Here is a 27396-nt window from a genome sequence, read left to right on the forward strand (position 1 = left end):
ACAGCTCTGGTTTGTGTGCAAGTTTAATTAAAGGGCCATGGCCTTATGCATTTTGCTTACATTAGATACTCCAAATATCGACCCCTTGTATTGTTCTTCCCATTAACGCCACAAAAGCTTGCTCTGAGCAACTAGATCCTTTTTATTTCAAGATGGTACAATGGTAACACAGTGCTGCCAACTCAGAGCCTTCCAAAATCATGAATGTAGCTTAAAAATCAGAAGATCTTTAAAATAATTCATTGGGGATTCTTTTTATTTGCCTCCTGGATTTGGAGACTTTAGGGTGCATAGGGGTCAGCTTTTTAAGGCTTTTCTCTGCACTCATGAGGCCTAGAAACTTTTTTTAATGAAAACTGAAGATTTTCCCATTATGCACATGAATCCAGTAGTTGGAGCTTTAAGAAACAGCATGAGAATCACAGTCAAATTCCAAGAGTTGGCCCCCTGGGGAACACAACTGAAGATTGTTCGCTGCAGCTGATTCTGAGCTGTCCTTGGCCCTCCAAGATGGACTTTGCCCTTTTGTCTCTGCAGTTACACCCCATGTCTTTGCACACCAATGACAGCTACCCCACACCTCCCTCACAGTTCTGCAGCTGCTTCCATGATTTCAGGTGGGGTAGGACCCTGTTTGTTGTTGTAGTACCTGCATGGCTGCCCAGCTGTACCAGCTACATACACAAGGGTCCGCGAGTCTGCTCAGCCAGACTGCCATATAGAGCAATTGAGATCAGGAGAAGCAGATCTTCCCAATGTTCCAGAAAATGGATGAATTCTTCCTTTCTGTATGGCAGCCAAGGAGAGACTCAGGGGGTTGTGGCCCATGATGGTGTCACTGGCTGATGGATCAGAAATAGAGCTGTTGTAATGAACCTTTAGCAGAGTTTGAAGCCATAACACAGATTGCTGCCACTTGAGTTAAATGAGTAACTTTGCTAGCTGGCAGCAATAGCAGGCTTTTATCTACTAATGGGCGAGTCAACACACACTTTGCCAATGCTAAGGGGAGATATGATTGAGGTCTATAAAAGCATGACTGGTGTAGAGAAAGTAGATAAGAAAGTGGTGTTTACTAGTTCTCATAACACAAGAACTAGGGGTCACCAAATGAAATTAATAGGCAGCAGGTTTAAAACAAACAAAAGTAAGTATTTCTTCACACAACACACAGTCAACCTGTGGAACTCCTTGCCAGAGGATGTTGTGAAGGCCAAGACTATAACAGCGGTCAAAAAAGAGCTAGATAAGTTTCTGGAGGATAGGTCTATCAATGGCTATTAGCCAGGATGGGCAGCAATGGTGTCCCTAGCCTCTGTTTGCCAGAAGCTGGGAATGAGCAACAGGGGATGGATCACTTGATGATTACCTGTTCTGTTCATTCCCTCAGGGGCACCTGGCACTGGCCACTGTCGGAAGACAGGATACTGGGCTAGATGGACCTTTGATCTGACCCAGTAGGGCCATTCTTATGTTCTTATATTACATTTGGAGACCTCGGACAGGATGCACTGGGATGAAGAAACCCTCATTCCTGATTAGTATGTTGGATGTTTGTCTCCTGCAAACTCATTGTTTCACCTTTGTTTAGATTTTGTTTGTTTGGCTCTGGACATGCATTTGCCCAACCACCTAAACAAATCAGATTCCAGTCCCAAATGCCAAATGAGTGACCTAACCACTGGGCTATTGCCTACAATGGGGTGGGTCTCTCTCTCCATTTTTTGTGTGTGAAAAACATCAAAAGAGCTAAGTTTCATCCCATTCTGATGCAGAATGGGGAAAAAAATTGAGACCTCAAAAATGTTTATGGGATGGGAAAACCATTGTCTGCCCAGCTCTACTTGGGAGCCTTGGAGTATGTCTCCACTGCAAAGAAAAACCTGCCACCTCAAGTCTCAGAGCCCACGTCAATTGATTCAGGTTCATGGGGCTCAGGCTGCAGAGCTAAAAATAGCCGTGTATATGTTCAGGCTCGGGTTGGAGCCCAGCCTCTGCAACTCAGCAAGGGGAGAGGGTCTCGGAGCCCAGGCTTCAGCCCGAGGAGGAACACCTACACTGCTGTGTTTAGCCCTGCAGCCCAAGACCCGTGAACCTTGGTCAATTGACTCAGCCTCTGAGACTTGGTGCCATGGGTTTTTCTTCACAGTGTAGATGTATCCTAAGTCACCTTGAAAGTCATTCATAGAGTCTAAAGCCAGAAGGGACCACTGTGATCATCTAGTTTGATCTCCTGCATAACACAGGCCAAAGAACTGCCCTGAATTAATTCCTATTTGAAATAGTGCATATATATTTAGGAAAACATCCCATCATGATTTAAAAATTTCCAATGATGAAGAATCCACCACAACCCTTGGTAAATTGTTCCAATGGTTAATTACTCTCACTGTTAAAAATGTGTGCCTTATTTCTAGCCTGACTTTGTCTGGCTTCAATTTCCAGCCATTGGAACTTGTTAGACCTTTGTCAGCAATACTGAAGGACCATGTCTTATCCAATTTCTGCTTCCCATATAAGTACTGATAGATTGTGAGCAACTCACTCCTTCACTTCTCTTTGTGAAGCTAAATAGATTGGAGTCTTTCACTGTAAGGCATTGACACTGGTTCCTTCCTCTCCTGAAGGGCCTTTCCTACATATCAAATAGGCTAGAGCCTTTCACCACCATTAAAATTCACATTGTTTTCCTTCGTATCTTCATCAGCTCCCTTGTCTGAATATAAAGGTTCCCATATAAGCCAAACTTGACCTTCTCTGATGCTAGCCCCTTCTCAGCACTACTCCTCCTACATTGGATACAGGACTTCAGCCAGTGCAGGCTAAGAAGGCTGCAGCACCATTAAGCGAGTCCATCTCCCCCAATTTAACCACCATGCATGAACCTACAAGGGGGATGCTTCCTCAGACAGCATCACTCAGCAGTTGTCTCTCCTATCGCTTGCCCCAGCATCACTGACTGTGAGGCAGTGTTCTGGGCCAGTTCAACTTTGCTCAATGTGCGCTTGAGGTCACTCATTCTAACACACCATTCCTCGCATCTGGAAAAATCAGGTTTAATATCCAGGAGCCAACCCCAGTAATAAAGATTGATAAGCACCATTCTAAGACAGTAAAGGGGGAACCTGTTTGGAACTGATGAAGGGGGGGCGGAATACAGTAGGGATATGGTCTAAATTCACAAAAAAATAGAATGTAGCCCCAGTAATAAACTGGAGAACGCTGCCTAGTCTGCATCATAAAACCAGGGAGCAACTGCACTTCTGCTGTGCAACAGAGCAAGCACTTGCCCCTTGCAAAGGCCTTTCCTCTCGTTCAGGCTGAGAGCAAACCCAGATGGGTGCTGTTTTCGTCGCGTCCTCCTCTTGCGAGTGTAATATTTCCAGAATGCAATTTTTTTTCAAGTTTAAGTAAGCAAGGACAAACACAATTTCCTTCTATCTAATGAAATCCATCTGCCTGGGCAATGCATTCCTATAAGGAACTCAACGTCGGCTCACTTCACCATGGCTATATGTGGAGACGTGGAATTGAGTTGGTCTCCCTAAAGTCATGCCAGACTCCTTGGCTTTTAGGGTTTCTGGGAGAGCTCTTTTCTTTCTGTTTCAATGAATGTGTTTTTCCCCCTTGATTTTCTTTCACAAGGGAATTGCTATGAAATAATTTGCAGTCTCCCCTAGTGAAACTTGGTCTGAGTCATGACAAGCCATGATGTCTTGTCAGTGCTCTTTTGTGCTTTTAGACCAAACACCTTCCACTCAAGCGCACAGAGCATTTTGATAAGCACAACTCCCTGGGGAGAGTGGCAAGTGTTACATCTGTTATGTACCTCTCCCCAACTCCCATCATGCACCTACCCTGGTCTGTAGTCATTTTTCTTGTGGTTCTAGATTTTGAAGTCTGATTCTGATCCCGCTCATCATGGTGTCAGCAATAGCTCCATGGAAGGCAACTCTGTTGCAGCATTATAAAAGTGGCATGAGATCAAGCTTCGAGTCCTTCATTTAGAATTTAAGGGCCAGATCCTCAGCTGGTATAAATCAGCTCTCTTGTCGTAGCAGGAGTGGTGCTGATTGAGGCCAGCTGAAGATCTGACCTACATTCTGTGGGGCAGGGAAAATGTGTTTATCTAATGTTTTAATAGGGGCACAATAATGCATAGCTCTCCTAGAGCACTTTTTATCAGCGCACCACAAAGCACTGTACAGGGGAGGTGAGCATCACTACTTCCATTTTACAGATGGGGAAACCAAAGCACAGAGTGGTGACGTGACTTGCCCATGATCAACCAGCAGCCAAACCAGGACTAGAACCCAAGTCTTCTGAGACCTAGTCTGGTGCATGAGCCACTACACAGATATAACCAGGCTTTCGGGGAGATAGTTTGGTACCTGTAAAGCACCATGCACACCTATCATACTCTATAAATAGCAATGATAAAATGAGGCATGGGGATTTGAATTGTCTTACTCAGTGTAAATCAATGACCAAGCTAAGACTAGAAGCAAAGAATCTGGATTCCCACCTTCCCCACTCTAACCACTAGTCCACACTCTTTACCTTACTGCTGCAAGTGATGACTCATGAGTTAAATATTTTTCCAGTGTTACCAAATGCTTAATTACAAGCCTCTAGAACATGTAGGCAGGGTAGTATCTAGCTGTCTGAAAAGCAGGAGCACTAACCAGCACTAATTCCCAATCTGAGCCCAGAGAGAGTAGCATTTGCAAGTTATCTTGATGGGGAAGTCACACTTACACATTTTTTTTTTATTCCTGGCCTTTTGGATAGAGAGTGAAGGCAGAACATTGATGAGTGCATCTCAAGAGAGCCAGCAGAACCGGAGAACATTAGACCTGTGTAGAAAACACATATACAGTCACTGTAGCATATAGAAAGGAAAGATATGGATGAGCTGGAGACAGTCCAGGGGAAAGCAACACAAATGGTAAAAGATTAAGAAAACCCGACTTGTGAGGAAAGGTTAAAAAAATGGGCATATTTAGTTTTGAGAAAAGAAGACTGAGGTGGGACCTGATAACAATCTTCAAATATGTTCAGGGCTGCTATAGAAAGGATGGGGGTCAATTTCTCTCCATGTCCACTGAAGATAGGACAAGAAGCAATGGGCTTACTCTGCAGCAAGGGAGATTGTGGTTAGATATTAGGAAAAACTTTCTAACTCTAGCGTAGTTAAGATCTGGAACAGGTTCCCAGGGAGGCTGTAGAATCCCCATCGCTGGAGGTTTTTAAGGAGAAGTTGGACAATTGCCCGTCAGGGATGGTCTAGGTCAGTGGCTTTCAACCTGTGGTCCATAGGCCCCTGGGGATTCGCAAACTATGACTAAGATTTCTAAAGGAGTCCATACTTCCATTTGACATTTTTTAGGGGTCTGCAAATGAAAACAAGATTGAAAACTACTGGTCTAGGTTTACTCAATCCTGCCTCAGTGCAAGTGACTGGACTTGATGACCTCTCAAGGTCCCTTCCAGCCCTAAAATTCTATGAAAAGATACTCTGTGTTTTCAATTCCCTTACATTTCACATTGAATCAGTCCCTGGTTCAGAGCCAGATCTGCACAGTTTATGATGTCCGAGAATTGATTTGCTTTAAGTTCTGCATTTCCCTCGTTAAACATTACTAAAAGGTAAGGCAAAGCCACAAGACCACACACATTGGCATTTGTTGGCACTCAGACTGTCTGTATGCTGTGCAAAGTTGGCACGGCAAAATAAATTAATGTTTGCTCCCATCTAGTGGGTGGAAGTAGAAATTGCACATAGGCGGAACATTATGCAAATAGACGTTTCAGTGAGTTGTGGGTAAAGTTTAGTGGGGGGGGTTAAGCTGTCTGATTTTGTTTCTATTATTGGTTTTTATCTGTAAAGGCATTTAATGGATCATTGTGTTTTCATGAAACTTAATCTGCGTATTTATTGCAAGGGAGCTTTCTGATCCACCACAGCTGTAATTCTGGAGAGAAACCCAGAGATGACAAACAGGAATGGGTAAAAGGGCTAACAGCATTAGACAATGCATCATAAAAGGCTACTACCACATTGGAAAGGCAGCAAGATCTGATGACCAGGCCATTAGTCTGGAAGCCTGGAGTCTATTCCCAGTTTTACCACGAACCTCCTATGTGACTTTGGGCATGTGTCTGTGCTTTTTGTCTATTTATATTGTAAACTCTTTAGGGCTTACACAGTCTCTTACTCTATGTTTGTACAGTGCCTAGCACAATGATCTTGGTCTCCACTTCTAGATGTTGGTGTAATGCAAATGATAATGATTGTGCTGGCTTCATATCCTACTGAGGTACAAGTTCTGGTTTAATGGTAGCTGCTAATGATGCAGGTAAGCTTCACAAGGACAATCACTTAATGCTATGAAGAAGTGACATACATTCTGGTGGGTTTTTTTCCTCTGCTGTTCAGAGACGAATTTAAAGAAAAATCGTTAGAAGATGTCATTCTACCCATTGTTTATTTTTCCAGAAAATAAAATCCCAAACAGCACATTTTGGACCTATTTGAGACCAAAGTGCTCCTCATGATTAAGCAAAGCATAAAGAAGATGTGATGCAAACAGAGGTGTTTTTTTTAATTCTCCCTGAAACTGAGCAAACAAGATTCTTGATGACTGAGCAAAAGTCATTCTTAAAAAGAAAAGCAGTACTTGTGGCACCTTAGAGACTAACAAATTTATTAGAGCATAAGCTTTCGTGAGCTACAGCTCACTTCATCGGATGCATCATGAAATGTAGCTCACGAAGGCTTAAGCTCTAATAAATTTGTCAGTCTCTAAGGTGTCACAAGTACTCCTTTTCTTTTTATGGATACAAACTAACACAGTTGCTACTCTGAAAGTCATTCTTGTGGGTCTTATTTGCATTACAAGAATTCCTCATGAGGGAACATTCAAATTTGCTTCAATTAAGGGTCCAATTTGCAACCCCACAGGGATAAAGGTGGGATAGCCCAGAGATTAAACAATTAACTGCAAAGCTGCAAGGCTGAGGGAACTGGGATTGTTTAGGCTGCAGAAGAGAACAATGAGGGGGGATTTGATAGCTGCTTTTAGCTACCTGAAAGGGGGTTCCAAAGAGGATGGATCTAGACTGTTCTCAGTGGTAGCAGATGACAGAACGAGGAGAAATGGTCTCAAGTTGCAGTGGAGGAGATTTAGGTTGGATATCAGGAAAAACTTTTTCACTAGGAGGGTGGTGAAGCACTGGAATGCGTTACCTAGGGAGGTGGTGGAATCTCCTTCCTTAGAAGTTTTTAAGGTCAGGCTTGACAAAGCCATGCCTGGGATGATTTAGTTGGGGTTGGTCCTGCTTTGAGCAGGGGGTTGGACTAGATGACCCCCTGAGGTCCCTTCCAACCCTGATATTCTATGATTCTATGAAAGCTGGGAGACCATAGATCAGTTCCTTGTTCTGCCACAGACTTCCTGAGTCAATTGGAGCTAGTCTCAGCCTTTCAGTGCCTCATCCCCCTACCTGTAAATTGGGGATAATAAAATCATAGGGATGGGTTCTGAGGATAAATACATTAAAGAGAGTATGGTGATGGGGACCATATAATACCTTATATAGGTAAAATAGGCTCATCTTGGACATATTCTAAGTGCTTTTTTGGGCACCTAAATCCTTTTATAATAATACATTTTTATCATACAGCACTTTTGGTTCACACTGTACACTTCAGATCCCTTTCCAAAGGATGGTCATTATCGTTGCTTTCATTTACACCAAGGGAAACTAAGAAAGTAGAATAGCAAATTGATGTGCCCATGGTCATGCTACAGATCAGAGCCATCCCAGAGCCTCCGAGCCTCCCAGAGCCCTCAGAGCCCTCCCAGTCCAGAGCCCTCGTCACTGAAATACACTCACATGTGTGTGACATGCTCAATGGCTTCCACAGATAACAAATCAGCTAGAAAATACTAGAGATGGGCCTCAGATGTCAGACGTGAGTCCAATTCCGACCTCCTGCCCCCAAAGTAAGATCCAGCCTTTTAAAGGCTAGTTGCAATGTCTGGTTCCAGATCCATCCTGCCCTAAGTTGTTGGGATCCAGGGCTTTGTTCAGGCCCATTTCTGGATAGGGTTGCCAATTTTCTAATCGCACAAAACTGAACACCCTTGCATTGCCCCTTCCCCAAGGCTCTGCTCCTGCTCACGCCAGCCCCCCTCCCTCTGTCGCTCGCTCTCCCCTAGCCTCACTCACTTGCTCATTTTAATCGGGCCAGGGAAGGGGGTTGGGGTGCGCGAGGGGGTGAGGGCTCCGGCTGGGGATGCTGGCTCCAGGATGGGGACAGAAATGAGGGGTTCAGGGTGCAGTAGGGGGCTCCGGGCTGGGGCATGGGGTTGGGGTGTGGGAGGGGATACCGGTTCTGGGCTGGGAGTGCAGGCTGTGGGGTGGAACCAGAAATGAGATGTTCAGGGTTCATGAGGGGTCTCTGGGTTGGGGCAGGGGATTGGAGTTCGGGGGGTGGTGTGGGATTTTTCTGGGGGTGAGGGGTCTGGGGTGGGGCCGGGGATGAGGGATTTGGGGTGCAGAAAGGGGCTACGGGCTGGGGCAGGGGGTTGGGGCATGGGGGGAGGTGCAGAGTGCGGGCTTCAGGAGGGGGTTTGGGTGCAGGAGGGACTCAGGGCTGGAGCAGGCTGTTGGGGCCCAGGAGGGGTGAGGGGTGTACGCTCCGGGTGGCGCTTACCTTGGGCGACTCCCCGGAGGTGGAGACATGTCCCTTGGCTCCGAGGTGAAGGCATGGACAGGCAGCTGTGCATGGTGCACACTACCTCCACCTGCAGGCATCGCCTGCACGGCTCCTATTGGTCAGGGTACATGGCCAATGGGAGCCGCAGAGCCGGCACTCAGGTTGGGGGCAGTGCGCAGAGCCCCCCCGGCCACGCCTCCACCTTGGAGCCGAGGGACATGTCTCTGCTTCTGGGGAGCTGCACAGAACCAGGTAGGGAGTCTGCCTAAGACCCGCTGCACTGCCGACTGGATTTTTAGCAGCACGGTCGAAAACCAGACACCTGGCAATCCTATCTCTAGAAGATCCAGTATGAAGAATGCTCAGACTTGGGAGGAGAACAGCGGAGATCCTTGTGTAATGGGGGAGTGCAGCTATGGACAAATGAGCAGCACGAAGGGGATTGTGAATTGTTTGGTAAAGGATATCCAGAGGCAATATGTCTAATATCCTGGGGCCAACATGGCTACAATAACACTGCAAACAAAAGGTATTATGTGGCAGATATTATTGAGTAATGCTGAACATAGATATAAGAAGCCCCTTGAAGTCTCCCTCACCAAATATCACTCTTTTCTCATTGCATTATACCAAACTAGTCCTAACAGACGGCTCCATCTGTAGGAAGGGAGGAGGCCAAGAATTCTGGGAGTTACCAGAAACATAGAAGTTTATGGACTACTCCCAAGTTGTCCTCTTGCTTGAAGCATGGGGTCTATGGCCAGAATCATCAGGTACATCAGGGCAGCTCAGTATAACTGAAGTGGGGGAGTAAAAATGACTTAAAACCATCTTTCTAATACCCCACACTCAATCGTGGGGCTGACTGGAAGTTAGTTAAGACACTGCCGTTCCAGCCACACCTCCTTTTGCATCTCATTCTCCAGCATGTCCCAGATACCCACCTCCCCTCCTCTGGGACCAGCAGGCAAGGCAATGTAGAGCCCACTAGGCTGGTTTTATGAAATTCAGGGATTCTCCTACACTGAGGCAATCTCACTGGAATGGCACAACTTATCATATCTGTATTGGAGAAGCATCTATAGACTCCAAAAACCCCATCCCAGCCCTGACGAGTTTATAGTCTAAATAGACAACACAAACAAAGAATCAGAGAAGAAATACAGGCCCAACGAGGGGAAGCAGCTTGCCCAAGGTCACCAAGTAGGTCAATGGCAAAGCCAGGAACAGAAGCCAGGTTTCCTAACTCTCAAGCCACTCCCCTATCCACTAGATCACTCTGCCTTGAAGGGACTATATTGTAGCTGAGAGTTTGCCCGACTCTCTGACTTCCTCTGTGATCTTAACTTTTCTTCCTCAGCCTGAAGATGAGAAGGTGCCAGAGATTTCGCTGTTTCTTTTTCTCTCATTTTTTCTCATCCTCTGCCTGTTATTCTCCTCTTTCCCCCTCCAAAAAATATTTTTAGAACTGAGCAAAAATTAGAATTGCCCTCCATGGGAAATTCCATTCCTGCCACAAGTGTTATTGTCCCAACAAAATATATGAAACATCAGAATTTTTTGCAGAATGAAAAGTTCTGAAAAAACTTCAATTCAGAAATATTGAACCACTTCATTCTGAAATTTTTGACTGAAAAGAAACATTTACACATTTTTGGAATTGAAACATTTTGTTTCAGTTCAGCTCAACATTAAATTGCATCTGTCTGAGCTGACACGGTGCTTCAGGGGCCTGGCAGTTCATGTTGCCTCATGACCACACTTTCCCCTAGGGCCTGGGTTCTCTAGATGGGCTACATCTCCCATGGTGCATTGCAGTCCGGGGACTCCCATAGTGCATTGTGGTAGTTTAACCATTGTGGAGACTGAAGTGCATCATGAAACATATATCAAAGTAGCAGCCGTGTTAGTCTGTATTCACAAAAAGAAAAGGAGTACTGAGTACTTGTGGCACCTTAGAGACTAACAAATTTATTTGAGCATAAGCTTTCGTGAGCTACAGCTCACTTCATTGGATGCATTCAGTGGACTGAATGCATCTGATGAAGTGAGCTGTAGCTCACGAAAGCTTATGCTCAAATAAATTTGTTAGTCTCTAAGGTGCCACAAGTACTCCTTTTCTTTTTTATGAAACATGTAGTTCAGCCAAGGAGTCTGGCCGACTGGAGAGAATGGGAGCATGAGGCACCAAAACTACAACTCCCACAAGACACTGCAGCAGTTCAATGAACTGACCCAAAATAATTTGCTTCAGTTCAACAAATTAACTGTTTAAGTTCAGGATGACTGGATCTGATAACGAACCCCAAAAATTTTTGGCAAAATTATTTTTTTCCCATGGAAAATTTCACAGAAAATTTTCACAGAAGCCACATTTTCTACAGTGGTTCACAATCAAGCTGGAAGGGTATATTGAGTGGGGTCCCACAGGGATCAGTTTTGGGTCTGGTTCTGTTCAATATTTTCATCAATGATTTAGATAATGATACAGAGAGTATACTTATAAAGTTTGTGGATGATATCAAGCTGGGAGGGGTTGCAAGTGCTTTGGAGGATAGGATTGATAACAGTTTTCTAGTATGTAAAAGGTTGTTACAAGGAGGATGGAGAAAAATTATTCTTCTTAACCTCTGAAGATAGGACAAGAAGCAATGGGTTTAAGTTGTAACAAGGGCAGTTTAGGTTGGACATTAGGAAAAACTTCCTGTCAGGGTGGTTAAGCACTGGAATAAATTGCTTAGCGAGGTTGTAGAATCTCCATCATTGGAGATATTTAAGAGCAGGTTAGACAAACACCTGTCAGGAATGGTCTAGATAATAATTAGTCCTGCCACTAGTGCAGGGGACTGGACTAGATGACTTCTTGAGATCCCTTCCAGTCCTATGATTCTATTGGGGAAAAAAAAAACATTTTGACAGGAACATTCTTCCTCTAAGTATTTATTATTTATTTTTTATTATTATTAACTGTTTTTATTAATAATTATTATTATTCCAGACACTTATTACAGGTGCTTAATATAAGGAGCCCTGCAATATACTAACCTGGCGGTCCCCATTTCTATAAATTTGGGCACCAATAATTCATACATCCTGCAGCAAAACAAAACCAAAAAGTGGATATGTAAATGCAGTTTACCCCATGAAAAAGAGGAAATAAATGTATAAAATCAATGTAATTTTTTTTAACAAAAGACCTTTGAACCTTTTTCTCCTTTGATAAAATTTTAATGAAAGACCTTTGAACCTTTTTCTCCTTTGATAAAATTTTAAACATCTTGAAAGCATTATTGAGGTTGGTTAGTTGGGAATCTTTTTTTTTCTTGTAAGGAATGCTACTTTAGTACAGAGTCATCAATTTTTTATGTTGTCTGTTCCTGGTTGTCTGTTCCAGGTTTGTGGAGAGGTGCCTAATTAATCTAATGTGATAAAAGAGAAAGGCATGTCTGATTGCAGACCATGGGGTTAGTTTTCACCATCAGGCCCTGAAGGAGTAAGTTGTGTGTAAGTTGTGTGTTCCGCTGTCATTATGCAACTGGATCCCTGTCTGAGTGGTATTGCAACACATCCGTTGGTTTTGTCATTAGCAGCAAAGTAGAAAGATGTTTACAAGATGGGAAAGGGAAATAGACAGACTTAAACTGTATAGCTCAACATTTGGGTTTGTGGGGTTCTTGACAGGCTTTCAACTGGGCATTCAGAGCCAGGAATTCAGGCATTCAGGTCTCAGTTGGAGGACTGAGAAAAAACACATGGGCCACACTCATTCTTAGCCAGATTTGGTCCATTGCAGTAATTAGTGCTATGGACAAAATTAATCAACTAAGGGCCAGCTTCTAATAATTGTTATCATACTGAATAATACTTACTCCAGAAATGATCCCTTCTGCTGAAGCCAATGGGGCAGATCCTTGGCTGCTGTAAACTGTTACATTTCCATTGATTTCATGATATCCCAGGGCTTTGTTTTCTAATAGAGTATTTTCACGTAGGCTTTCACTCTGAAGTAGTTTTCTTGGCCCCTTTCCTACAGTTCTTTACCAAGGAAGTGGCATTCATTTTGTTCAGAGCAGCCATCTGGGAGTTCCTATGGTTAGAAGCATTTCTCTCTACAAGTATAAGATACTATACTCTTATGGAAATAAAGCATTTCAACAGGCCTTTCTGCTAGTGGAGCCATAAGCAACATGCCTAGTGAGCCCCCTGCGCTATTGGAAAGCATGGAGTTTTGTCAATGCTCTATGTATATTAAGAGCAAGGAGAGTAGCAAGAACAGTAAAAATAGATGTAAGCGGAGTCAGGATGAGCTCTACCCTGATATCTGGTGGCGAGTTGTGGCATATTGTGGAAAAGAACTTCAGGGGCTGATCTAATTTGCATAGGCACACCCACTGCACCTAGATGGTCACTCTGGCTGCTGTAGGAGCCCAGTTTCTCTGTTATTGGGGCAGGAAGAATAATCTGTTATTATCCTGATTACGTGAATCAAGGACAGTGGAACTGTACTTGGCCTTTTGTTATGATGGAGGGACTCGCCATCAACTAAGCAGCACTTGCTAGCCAAGGTCATGATTCCAAAACTCAGTAAATTAAAGAGAGGCTGGGGATAGGTATTAATACCTGGGTGGGTATGGGTCTCTAGTGTGGACTGGTCTTAAATGCCAATTGCACTGCTGCCTCTCTCCACTGTGGAATATCAGAGCTAACTTTGAGTCCAGTAGGAGTCTAGTTACAGGCTGCTGAGCTGAATTCACTTTGGGTCAATGGTGCGCCAGCACTGAGGCTCCCCTACTACAAGCTGAAATCACTAAAAAGCTAAAATTACTAAGAGCTGAAATCATTGAGTGCTTGGGCGGGGGCTGAAGATATATTGTGGAGCAGCTGGCAGAGCAGTTTGCGGGATGGCTGGAGCGGCTCACGAGATGGCTGGTGGAGTGGAGCAGCTGGCGGGGTGGAGTGGCTTGCGGAGCAGCTGGTGGAGCGAAGTGATTCGTGGGACGGTTGGTGGAGCAGAGTGGAGTGGAGCCCCACGGAGAGGTGGGGCAGTTGGCTTTGGACCATGTAAGGTGCCACTTAACCCCCCCATTTCCACCCAGGCTGGGAGGTAAAGCTCAGAAGATAAACTTTCGAACACTGGGGCTGCACTGACCAGGGACAGAGACTTTTGGGTTGTTGGCCTTTTGGGACTTTGGGTGACTTTTGGGTTGCTGGACTCAAGAACCAAAGGGAAAGGACACAGCCCAATTTGCTTGGAATGGGTTTTGCTCATGGGTTGTGTTATGAATCCTGTTGATGGTGTTTCCCCAATATCATGCCACATTGTTTCTCTCTGTTATTAAAAGGTTTTTGCTACACTCAGACTCTGTGTTTGCGAGAGGGGAAGTATTGCCTCTTAGAGGCGCCCAGGGGGGTGGTATATATTTGTCCCAGGTCACTGGGTGGGGGCTCGAGCCGGTTTTGCATTGTGTTATTGGAATGAAACCCCTAGATACTGAACCCAGCCCTTGTTGCTGCCAACCCTGATGGTCACAGGTCACAGAGTATGTGCAGGAACTGATTTTTGTGCCTGCAAAATTGTCAACAAAAATTTAAAAACTAAAATCATTTCTACCAAAATTTTCCTTCAAAACTTTTCAAGTTTTCAGCTTTCAGTTGCCAAAAACTAGGTTTTTGGCTTTTCGATGAATAATGTTTGCCAAAACTCATTCCCCTCCCCTGGCACACACACAGTTTGGCAAATGGTTTCAGTTTTGAGTTACTGAATCATAAAGAGATGCCAAACAGTGGATCCAATGGTCTCCCACGTGAGATGCTGGAAGACCCAAAACGTAGCAGTATACCAGTGTCAGGCCTGATCTAGGCTCAAAACCAGGACTTCAGGTTAGGAGGGTAAGAACAAAGAAGGGCATGGTTTGTTGTACCCGCACAGTGGTCCCAAAAGGGGTGGGGTGGGTTCACAAACATATTTAGGCGCCTAAATCCTGTCTCACCTGTGGCGTCTGGGGTACTGAAGCCACTTTGTGGTACCATAACCCGCTGGTGAGTTCATTTTATAGGTCCCCCTTTGTGCCTGAACCACGGAGGATATGTATCTGTTACAACAGCAGCTGGGGATCCCAGTCTCTTTCCCTCCCCAATTTATACTCTTAGCCCTGGGGTCCCCAGTTCAATCCCCAGTTGCCTCAGCCAAAATGGCAGGGAGTGTAGTAGCACAACACAAGAGCACATAGCTAATGGGGCAGTCCAGACCTGCTGTTACTGACCAGATGGGCCTAAGCTGGTGAGGGAGTGGAGCAAGCCTGCTCTGCTAGTGAGCCAAATGCAGTGGTTGGAGCAGCTGATTACGCTGAGACCCCGGCTTTGGGGCCAGGGCAGCAAGATTTCCCGACACCGTGGATGCAAGACCACATCCTTTTTCCCAGAAGAGAGCAGAATCTCCTGCCTCTTACCACCCCGCCCTGGCAAAGCCGTAGAAAAAGGCCCAGCTAATGGAGGGCTCCAAAGTCCCTAGAGAACAGAAAACAGATGGAATATCCTGAGGCGAGAGGGGATGATGCTCGGGAGAGAGTCCGCAGCTGACTGGACACAGGGGCAGCTGCCTCGGGGCTGGCTGCGGGGGGGAAGGCCAGGTAGCAGGGAGCTGGGGCTGGAAGCTGAGAGTCAGCGAGGGCAGGCGCCTGTTGCTGGCAGAGGATCATATAGGGCAGCGGTCTGCAACAAGAAGCCTTGGGGGCAACTGCCAGGAGAAAGTGGGGGTGGGGGGAACCCCTAAGACTACAGACAAAAGCACTGAGCGGGCAAACTTTTTGGCCTGAGGGCCACATCGGGGTTTCGGAAATTGTACAGAGGGCCAGTTAGGGGAGGCTGTGCCAGGCTGTGCACCCCCCCACCCATCTGCCCCCTCTTGCTTCTCGCCCCCTGATGCCCCCCCCAGGACTCCTGCACCATCCAACCCGCCCTGTTCCCTGACTGCCCCCCCCAAGACCCCTGCCCCACCTCTCAGCCCCTGCTCCCTGTCCCCTGACTGCCCCCGGAATCCCTGCCCCTGACTGCCCACCGCCGCCCCATCCAATCCCCCCCTCCTTCCTGACTGACCCCCCAGGACCCCTGCCCCCATTCAACCCCCTGCCCTGTTCCCTGCCCTCTGACCGCCCTGACCCCTATCCACACCCCCACCCACTGACCACCACTCCGAACTCCCCTGCCCTCTATCCAACCCCTCTGCCCCCTTACCACGCTGCCTGGAGCACCGGTGGCTGGTGGCACTACAGCCACGCAACCCAGAGCACCGGGTCAGGCCATGGCTCTGCAACTGCGCTGTCCAGACGCCCAGAGCCTTGCACCGGAGCATGGCCAGTTGAGGCTGCGGGGGCCGGGGGACAGCGGGGCAGGGGCCAAGGGCGAGCCTCCCGGGCCAGGAGCTATGGGGTTGGACAGGAGGGTCCCGTGGGCTGGATATGGCCCGTGGGCCATACTTTGCCAACCTCTGCCCTAGAGGCTGGGTGAGGAACTGTTGGGTTGATCTTATTGTAACTGTGGCCATCATGTTTGCACTTTTTATTTCTGGCAGCCCTCACAAAGCACCTTCTGTTACTCTAAATACATGAGTGTTGATGGGGAACCACCAAAGGCTAGGAGCCGCATCACAGAAGATTAGGGCTGGAAGAGATCTCAGGAGGTCACCTAGTCCAACCCCCTGCTCAAAGCAGGATCGACCCCAACTGGGCCATAGAGCCCAGCGCATGGCATACCTAGAATGCGTGAGTACACGTTAGTGATCCACAGAGCGCGTACAGCTAGCAGGGACAGTTGTAACACAGCACTTGCAGAATCATCCTCTAATGGGGTCAGTTGTAATATCATGACTGCTCATCCCTCTGTGTTTCTGTTCTCCCATTTCCTTCTTTCTTCAATAACTCAGCAGTGGTATCTCGGTAGGACCCTCAAGTATGTTGGACATCAAAGGAAGGCGAACAAAGACACACATGTATATATTCCTGACACAGATAGTAAAAAGAACATTAAAATCTCCAATTTCAAACAAGTCCTTTTGCCCAGCAACCTGCCAGGCCTACAAAAATAATCACTGGTGTTCAAAGAACAGATGGCAGCCATCCTAGATCCAGGGCTCCAGATGCACTGAATTCTATAACATTCTCATTTCCTTTTACAAGGCAACAAAACCCCTCCATAAAATCAACCTTTGTTTTTCCACGCTGAAGCCATGCAGGGCATATGGGGTGGGTGTCTCACGGGACACAGGGAGTGAGGGGTTTCTTTCCCTGTCTAAGACAAAGCTGGCTCATCCCACTATGAACATGTTAATGGGGGCAAGAAGAGAACCTGAGGTAACTACCCGTCCTGACCCCTGGCCAAAACTGACTGGTAGGAGCGTATTCCAATGTGGAGGTTGGAAGCTTGGAGAGTCATTGGGGCATTGATCCTAGTGGAAATTCCAGATGAAATGTGTCCAGTTGGTTCTGATCGGTTCATACTGGCTAACTAGTGGGAAAGAACGACAGTGTCATCTGGGCCTCCTCTAGTGACCAGTGGAGATAAGCAAAAACAAGCAGAGACCAGATGAAAGATTTTAGTGAAGCCTTACTGGAATTTCCACCAATGGAAGCAGAGAGAAGACCAGTGAGCCAAATTCTGCCCTCAGTTACACCCATGATCATCAATGAGGTTACCTGAGTGTAACCGAGGGCAGGGTTTGGTCCACTTACATTAAAGGAGGAAGCTGAGGACTTATTACCGAGGCATTTTTACAGCCTCATGCCTACAGTAACTGAGTACTTCAGCAACATTAATTAATGTAACCTCACGCACCCTCTTAGGTATTGTTATGCCTACTGAGAACTTAAGTGACATGCCCTGGGTCATACAGGGGGTCTGTGGCAGAGCCAGGCATCTGAACCCAGATCATCTGAATCACAAGTCAGAGCCTTAACTATAGGACCATCGTTCTTCTTAGCTGCCTTAGCCCCTTTTTTTCATGCAACATTTTATTGTAAAAATTATTTAAGATGAGATTTACAGGTCAGAGCTTGACAAGGTTGAATGCATTTTACAAAGGTATTGGACTTTTAAAGCAGTGTTCCACTTTGGATGTATGATATACTTTAAGGGTCATGGAGAGGGAAATCTGGTCTAATTGTGAAAACTCACTTGCTGGCAGCATTTGGAGGAGAAATCAGAATGGGGGAGTTTTAACTGCATTGCAAAAGCAACAGGGGAAAATCCAGAGGGGAGCAGAGGAATCAGGAAAGAAAGAAGTTTAACAGAAAAGTCCATCCACTAAGAGTCAAACTTTGAATTAAAGGGACCATAAATTCACCCTGGAGTACCTGTCACTCATGGCAGCTCCAGGAACCTACAATGGAACCAGAGCCCTGTAATTCAGTTACCTGTCGTTTGTTCTGCATATTGTACCTGTTATTGATCTACTCAGGGCCACTGGGGAATGGGGAGGGAAGCAAAAGAGGGAGTTTGCTCCAGGCTCCCCATTTGCGAGGGACCCCAAACCCCAGGAACTTGAGTGAATGGAGTTGCCACCTGGGGCATGGGGCTCACTGTGCTAATCGGGTTTGGCCTGGCCGCACATCTATCATGATGGAGGGATAGTTGGGACAACTTTGAATGAGTGATGACCCTGTGCACCAGGTCATAATGCCATTCCCTCAAATTTGGCCTTGCCGGCACTCCGTCGACAGAAGGGCAGCTGGGCCCAACCTGAGTGGCCTGGCACTGTGACCCTATGTGCCAGGTTCCAATATCCAGAGCAGGCAGCCGGTCCCAGCTCTGCGGGACAGGAGCTGCTGCTGATTGGTGAGTACGGGGGTGCTCACTCTCCAGCCCCATGACCCCTGGGGCATCAGTTTCAGATTTTGCTCTGGGCCCCCAAAACCTCTGTCCGGCCCTGGATCTACAGCAGCCATATGAATCACAGGCATTTGCAGCCTTGTCCTTTATCATGTGCTATGACAATGCATGCAAGTGCAGTAGCCGATTTCCTGGAATGCATGGCAGGGTTCCATGCACCTGAGAGCCCAGTGACCCCAAGCATTTAACAAGAGTCTCAGTTACTAGACTGCAGTAAAAAGATCCAGAGATCCCAAGAATTGTTTTATCAGGGAGAAGACACAGGCAAACACAAACAGAGCAGAGGGAGTGCTTGGCACAAAATTCATGACTCTTAATTCGGTATTTCGTACCTAGATATTATAGCAATTGGCACATTAGAAATCTAATAGCTGGAGAGACAGACAATATTTAAATGGCCCTCCTCCCCAAAATGCACTAAGAGAGTAAGTGATGTAATTTGATGAACATAGACACTACCACTGAGGATCAGGCCTGTGGTCCATCTAGCCCAGTATCCTGTCTCTGACGGTGGTCCATACCAGCTTCTTTAGAGGAAGGTGCAAGAACCCTCTTTTAGATTTAAAAAACTACAGTGATATAAAATTAATCTGGCATACATTAAATGAATTAAAAATGGGCTGATTGGTCTCAGAATCTACATGTAAATGGCGAATTGTCATCAAGTGTGTATGTTTCCAGTGTGGTCTTGTATGGAATGGTTCTTGGCCCTCTGCTATTTAACACTTTTATCAATGATCTGGAAGAAAACATAAAATCATCACTAATAAAATTTGCAAGGGACCAAAAAATTAGGGGAGTGGTAAATAATGAAGAGGACATGTCACTGATTCAGAGCTATCTGAATCACTTGGTGAACTGGGTCCAAGCAAACAATATGTGTTTTAATACAGTTAAATGTAAATGTATACTTCTAGGAGCAAAGAATGTAGGCCACACTTACAGGATGAGGGACTGTATCCTGGGAAGCAGTGAGTCTGGGGTCATGATGGATAATCAGCTGAACATGAGCTCCCAATGTGATGCTGTCACCAAAAGAGTTAATGTGATCCTAGAATGCATAAACAGGAAAATCTCAGGCAGGAGTAGGTGGGTTATTTTATCTCTGTATATGGCACTGGTGTGACTGCTGCTGGAATGCTGTGTCCAGTTCTGGTGCCCACAATCCAAAAAAGAGGTTGATAAATTGGAGAGAGTTCAGAGAAGACGCATGAGAATGATTAAAGGCTTTGGAAATGCAATTATAATGCACATTGGAAAACATAATCCCAACTATACATATAAAATGATGGGGTCTAAATTAGCTGTTACCACTCAAGAAAGAGATCTTGGCGTCATTGTGGACAGTTCTCTGAAATCATTCACTCGATGAGCAGTAGCAGTCAAAAAAGCAAACAGAATGTGGGGAATCATTAAGAAAGGGATAGATAATAAGAAAGAAAATATCATATTTCCTCTATATAAATCCATGATATGCCCACATTTTGAATATTGCACGCAGATGTGGTTGCCCCATCTCAAAAAAGATATGTTGGAATTGGAAAAGGTTCAGAAAAGGGCAACAAAAATGATTTGGAGTATGGAGCATCTGCCATATGAAGAGAAATTAATAAGACTGGGACTTTTGAGGCTGGAAAAGAGATGACTAAGGGGGGATATAATAGAGGTCTATAAAATCATGACGTGTGGAGAAAGTAAATAAGGAAGTGTTATTTACTCCTCATTACACAAGAACTAGGGGTCACTAAATGAAATTAATAGGCAGCAGATTTAAAACAAACAAAAGGAAGTATTTTTTCACACAACACACAGTCAACCTGTGGAACTCCTCGCTAGAGGATGTTGTGAAGTCCAAGGCTATAGCAGGATTCAAAAAAGAACTAGATAAGTTCACAGATGGAGGATAGGTCCATGAATGGCTATTAGCCAGGATGAGCAGAGATAGTATCCCTAGCCTCTGTTTGTCAGAAGCTGGGAATGAGCAACAGGGGATGGTTCACTTGATGATGACCTGTTCTGTTCATTCCCTCTGGGGCACCTGCATTGGCCACTGTCAGAAGACAGAATACTGGGCTAGATGGACCTTTGGTCTGACCCAGTATGGCCATTCTTAAGTTTAAGGGGTGAATTGATTACAGTCTATTAGTAGCTACGTGAGGAACAAATATTTATTAATGGGCTCTTCAATTTAGCAGAGAAAGGTATAATATGATCCCAAGGCTGGGAATTAAAGCTGGAAATAAGGATGCAAATTTTTAATGTGAGAGTAATTAACCATTGGAACAGTCATGGCGGATTCTTTATCACTGACATTTTAAATCAAGATTACATGTTTTTCTAAAAGCTCTGCTCTAGGAATTATTCTGGGATAGTTCTCTGCCTGGTATTATACAGGACGTCAGACTAGGTGATCATAATGGTCCCTTCTGGTCTCAGAATCTGTGAATCTCAGAGCAATAAGTGCCACAGCAATTGTCCATGGTGTGAAAAAGTATTTTCTTTGACCAGTTTTGAAGTTGCCACCACTCAATGGCATTGAATGTCCCCTGGTTCTTATGTCATGGACAAAGGTGAAGAGAAGTTCTCAGTCTGCTTCATTATTTTGTATATTGTTGTTCCTCTCTTCTCTAAGGGTAAACAAATCAAATGTTTCAGTCATATGAGAGTTTTTCCATACCCCTAATCAAGACAAGTGGCTCACTCTAAATCTTTTACTTTAGGGAGACTGAATAGTTCAAGGTATTGGTAGTGAAATGTAGCTCTTTCACCTCCAGATCACCCATTTCAATCCAGCCTAGGACTGTAGGGAATGAACAGTATTACCATCTGATGGCTCTGCTGAAATGAGCTAGCAATTTCACTCCAGCTGTTTGCTGATCGGTGGCCCCATCACCAATAGCACTGTTACAGCAAAGAGGCCAGGGAAACTGACCTGTCTTCTCACTTCGAGAAGCAATCCTTCCAGGTCAGCAATCCATTCTGAAGAATGACTAAGCTGAAGACTAAGTGCATGTGAAAAATATGCAAGTGTTTTCCAAAGTTGCCCAATAGTTTAGGCACATTTTTCTTAGCCCTTAAACTTTATTTTAAAAATAATACAGCCTTATCTATCCCTCATCACCATGGTATCTAGATGCATTATCAAAATTGCAGAAAGCCAGCAAATTGTCTAAAGTTAATTTTTTTGGTTCTTTGTCCCTTTTCATGAGCACTTAGATTCTTTCTTTCTGCAAAGTTTCTTTCTGATCTTGGCTATGTCTACAGTACAGACTCCATACCGGCATAGCTACATCTTCAGAGCTATGCTGACAAAATCCCATAGTATAGCACAGCCTACACCGATGGAAGGAGTTTTTCCATCTGTATAGGAACACCATGACCCCGAGCAACAGTAATTAGAGTGACAGAAGCATTCTTTCATCGACATAGCTCTGTCTACACCGAGGAATAGATTGGCATAGCTACAGTCCTCAGTGGGTGGAGTTTTTATACCCCTGTCTGATGTAGCTATGTTGACCTAAATTTTAGTTGTAGACCAAGCCTAAATTACTCTTTTGGGGAGGTTGTTGTTATTGTGGGAAAGCTAATTGAAGAGTTAAAAAGAAACAAAACAAATGAGTGAGACAAGGTGGGTGAAGTAATATTTTTATCCTGGAACAGATACAGCTACGCCTAACCTGCACAAAACAAACTAATCACTTGTGATTCATCTGCGAGGGAGTGGATGTTTCAGGGGACAGGTGTTGTTAATGATGAGTCTTTCGCTCCTGAGTTAGTGGTTCAATTCTGACCTAAGTCACTAATCCTGAATATGGTTACCCAAATGGTGGTTACTAATGAACGGATGTCTGTATCCCAAACATACCAGCAGTCAGGGCATTTGTTGAGGTTCACGTGCCACTAGTAAGGTTTCTCTTTGATCCCAGAGAACACAGTGGCTCCTGTGTCATGAGAGAAGAAAGAGGGGGATGGGACAAATAAGAGAAGAGTTGTAAGGATGCATATACCTATAATTGAACTGTGGGGTGGTCAAAATAACACTCCAATCTTCACTTCCTCTTATGGACTAACGTCAGCATAATAGGACATTCTCGAGGTGATTTTTCCTATACACTATTATTTCTAAACATAATGAACCAGATCCTCGGCTGGTAAAAATTAGTATAACTACACTTATGTCAGTTGAGGAGCTGGCCCAGTATCCATGACTGTCTTTCTATATTAACATTAAGGCCCAGGCACTGTAGACTTTTCATGGTTTGTTTTAAAGCTGGGTGTCACCCCCACAAAAGGGAAATGTCTTTCCAATCGGCCACCGGTATGCACCGACAAGAGCAAGGCAATAAAATGTGACAGCAAGGGATGTCATGACAGCTCCCAGTCTATAATGTATACCTCCCAGGCTGCACTTGTGCATCTGTTTCATATTGAGGTCGGTTGTGTGTGTTCTAACTTGACATTTTGGAAATATTGGAGCTTTCATTTTCCTCCTTGCAGACGGTACCAGGGGAATTACCAAGGAGCTATAAGGTGCTGGCTTAGCTGGCTGGCAGAATGTTCTCCCTGTTAAAGGGCCAGATAAAGGCACTGGAACTATAGACCCTTGCCTATGGCCCCATCTCCCAGAGTCACATAGCAGATAGGAATCTCAGCTTTCATTTAAAAAAATATGTTTCTCACCCTCACCGATGCAAAGAAAAACCTGACATCTGACTGAGTCTGCAGAGAGCCTGAAACAATTGCTCCAAGAAATGTGTATCGCTCCATTCATCTTAACTTTGAAAGCTATTGACACTCCAAGGAAGGGCAGGAGGGTGTAAGGGGCCCTATGTAGAGTGCACTAGGGCCTCGGATTGCCTTAATTTGACCGTACTTTGGTGTACTGTCCATATGTAACAGCAGGATTTTGATGTAGGACCTTGATTACTACAGTACAAACCCCCAGCACTTGAGCTAAAGGACTAATGTTGTTAGCCAAGAGCAGTAGTAGGCTCTTATCGCTAGTGAGCCATTACAGGCAGATGTGACACACTCTTTGCCTGCTGAATCCTTCTCCCCCCCAACTCCACCATCACACAGTCCAGCTCTACAGTACACCTGCAAGCTGATTTCTAACTTTAAAGGAGCAATACACAGAAAATAGGGTCAGAGCTAAGGACACCACACTCACCATAGCGAGAAAGTGGTGACTATTCAGAACAGGAATAAAAACAAGTGAATGGGGACTGACATCAAAGGTCTACCAGTTAGACCTTCTTCCCTCTGTCCCCCCTCACACTCATTCATTCCAAGCGGAGTGGAGTGTTTTTTAATTATTTGCTATGAAGCAACTGAATAGTTATGCTCTTTCTCCTACCCTGTCTGTCTATTTGAACTGTAACCACACTCTAGTGGAGGCACTGTCTCCAGCTGTGTGTATATACAGCCGCTAGTATGATTTGGGCTCCGTCTTGGTCAGGGGCCCCTTAACACTACCATAATGCATATAATCATAGAATATCAGGATTGGAAGGGACCTCGGGAGGTCGTCTAGTCCAACCCCCTGCTCAAAGCAGGACTAAGTCCCAATTTTTGCCCCAGATCTCTAAATAGCCCCTCAAGGATTGAACTCACAACCCTGCGTTTAGCAGGCCAATGCTCAAACCACTGAGCTATTCCTCCCCCCTTAATAATAAGGGGCTATGCAATCAGTTGGTCAGGTGGCTAATAGTTTCATGGGGTGATTTACTGGACTAAGCCACAGGGTTGCACTTCCTAGAACAACATGTTCAAGTCCCTGTAGGATCAGGTTAGCTCTGCATCCTCCCAAACAAAAAAAATTTAGCTCCATGCAGCTTACCGCGTGAAAGTTTTCCATATGAGACCTTTCAACCCAAAGTCGTGCCTGCTCTGTGGGGATATGAGAAAGATCCCAGGGTGTTTGGAAAAGTTCATCCTTTCTCCAGCTGTTGTTCAATGCACTGTGCACCATCACCACCATCCAGAAGCGGCTGCATTTTAATGGCATTGTGTGCATGAAACGCTCAAGCTGCTTTGGGATCCTTTGGGTTGAAACACACTCTATCCATATTCCAAGTTACGACGATTGCAGTAGTGCCCAAGCAGATCACATACTTTAGTGACAGCTTTTCACTGCCATTAGCAATCCATGGTCTGGGTTGGTTGCAATAAGAAGTCTGTTTCATGTTAACCATTTCCAAATGGATTAAACTAGAAACCTGGAGAAATTTTCACCATCCTGTACAATCTCCCACACAAGGGAAACATGTTTTAAAAGAACACTGTCAGGAATAATAGTCTGTCTGTTATGTTTTCCAGACACATTGACCCAAGATTTGAAATGTTGATAACCTTCAAGCTCTCAAGAGCTGAAATTCCTTCACTAGGGCAAAGAGCCTTTTCTTATCAGACAACAGTGAAGTAGAATAAATTGCTTGCTGACACGTATCAATAGCTTCTGCCAAATTATACATGATTTAAGGCAACTAATGCACTATGTGATGATAGCTGAAAGCAGACATATCCCAAAAGATATATTACTTACCACCTGCTTGGACCAGATGCATAAAAATTATTCAATACAATTCGGGACAGCTTTGCACTTCTAAAATTATGATATGGAATTTCAGTTAAGTTTTTTATGGTAGTTTCCATGACACAATGTTCTCGCTTTATGATACAGGTAACAATAACAACAAGAAATACTACAGGATTCTATAGCGATTTTCAAAATGAGAACTGGTTGAAAAATGAAAAACTGGTTCATGAAAAACATAGAAGTTTTCATTTTGAAATTTTTTTTGGGGGGGTGGGGGCACGCTTTTTGTTTTGGAGACATTTTTGTAAAATTATTACATCAAACTTTTTTCTCCAAATCATCGTGAAAATGATTATTGAAATATTTCAAAAAGAAAAGGAGTACTTGTGGCACCTTAGAGACTAACAAATTTATTTGAGCATAAGCTTAAGCTCACGAAAGCTTATGCTCAAATAAATTTGTTAGTCTCTAAGGTGCCACAAGTACTCCTTTTCTTTTTGCGAATACAGACTAACAATGCTGCTACTCTGAAACCTGAAATATTTCATTTAGCAACACCTGGCTTTTGGTGAAAGAATATGCTTGATAAACATTCTGATTATATTTTCTATGGTGTTTTCACTAAAATTACAAGTAAAGTTTTCATTTAAGAAATGTAGTGAATTTTTTGGCAAAAACAGAAAGTTAGATAAAGTTGAATTTTTGTGAAAAGTGTCAAAAAGAGGTAATTTTTAATTTTTTTAAAACCCACTTTTTTGTTTTAAAAATTGCGATCACTTCTATCTCAAATCCTGCAGTATCACTGCAGTAAGGAGTCGTGTTTTGAACTAGTATTATTGTACTGTTGTTATAAGGGTAGCAATGCTAATTCCATAGTACCTAGAGGCCTCCGCTGAGACTTTGGTTCTATTCCCAGCTCTTCAACTAGCCTGCTTGGTGACATTAAGCATGTCACGGCCCCTTTCTGTTCCTCAGTTTCCCCATCTGTAAAATTGAGATAATGATACTGTCGACCTTTGTAAAACACTTTGAGATCTACTGACAAAAAGTGTTGTATAAGAACTGGGCATTACGACTGTTATGTTCAGTGCTGCACAAGCACATTGGAAGAGATAGTCCCTGCCCCAAAACATGTGCAATCTAACCAGACAAGCTTGGCAATAGGATGAGAAAAAATAATATTCCTATCCATATTTTACAGTTGGGAAACTGCTGCACAGATGGATTCAGTGACTTGCTAAAGGTCTCACAGGAAACATGTAATAAAGCCAAGAAATGAACCTGGCTCTCCCAAGGCCTACTCTATGCCTTAAACACATGATCTGTCTTCCTCTTTGCTGCCACTCATGCTTATACTTAGAATGAAGATACTGCCAATATCTACAATGGACAGATTATAATCACCAGTATTGGGATATGTGGCTATTTTATGCTTTTCCTTTCCTAGACTAGAGGCAGTGATCACAGAGGAGGGAGAGCCAGGATACCTGGGTTTTATTCCTGATTCTGCTTCTGACCTTGAACAAACAACGTATCCTCTTAACCAAGTAACTAGGGGATGAGTCAGATATGTTCCCATCGTGACACCTATTACTCCCCCACTGCAATTAAAGATGGGAGAGACCAAAGCCAATAACATGCATGTAGACCGCAATAGAAGACATCGACCGATGTCAAGATAAATGTCCATTTTTAGGGCCTCAGCCAAAGATGGCACTTAGAATCACCAGTTCCAACATGTAGGCGATTCTCTGGCATGAAAGTAGATACCATATGTTTGCAAGAAGACACACAAGGGGACAAGAGCACCAAGCATCCCTGGTATGCATACTGCTGTGAACATCGAAAGCAGCACGATAATTGTACATGGCAAAAGACAGGTGAAAAATGGTGGTGTGAAACACCGTGCTACAATAGAACTTAGCACCGCTAAAATAGACCAAATTGCAGCTGTAGTTTCTGTTTACAAGCCATCACGTGCAATTTCCATCGGGACACCATGTGGGGTTTCCTAGTGTAACCCACACGCCTCCTTGGTGTGGTGCTCTGTCCCCTCTACAGACACCGAGACCACTTAGAGATTAATGAGTCTCCTACAGCCTTAGCTAAGGGCCCGGTGGCCTTTAGCTCATGCAGTAGAGGCTTATGCACTAAGCTCCAGAGATCTCAGGTTCAATCCTGCCCGCCAACGACTGGGGTCTGTCGGTGTTACACTAGTAATGACAACAATGGGGGAGAAGTGGAGAAGCAA

This window comes from Dermochelys coriacea, chromosome 2, assembly GCF_009764565.3.
Source record: "Dermochelys coriacea isolate rDerCor1 chromosome 2, rDerCor1.pri.v4, whole genome shotgun sequence".
Taxonomy (NCBI): Eukaryota; Metazoa; Chordata; order Testudines; family Dermochelyidae; genus Dermochelys; species Dermochelys coriacea.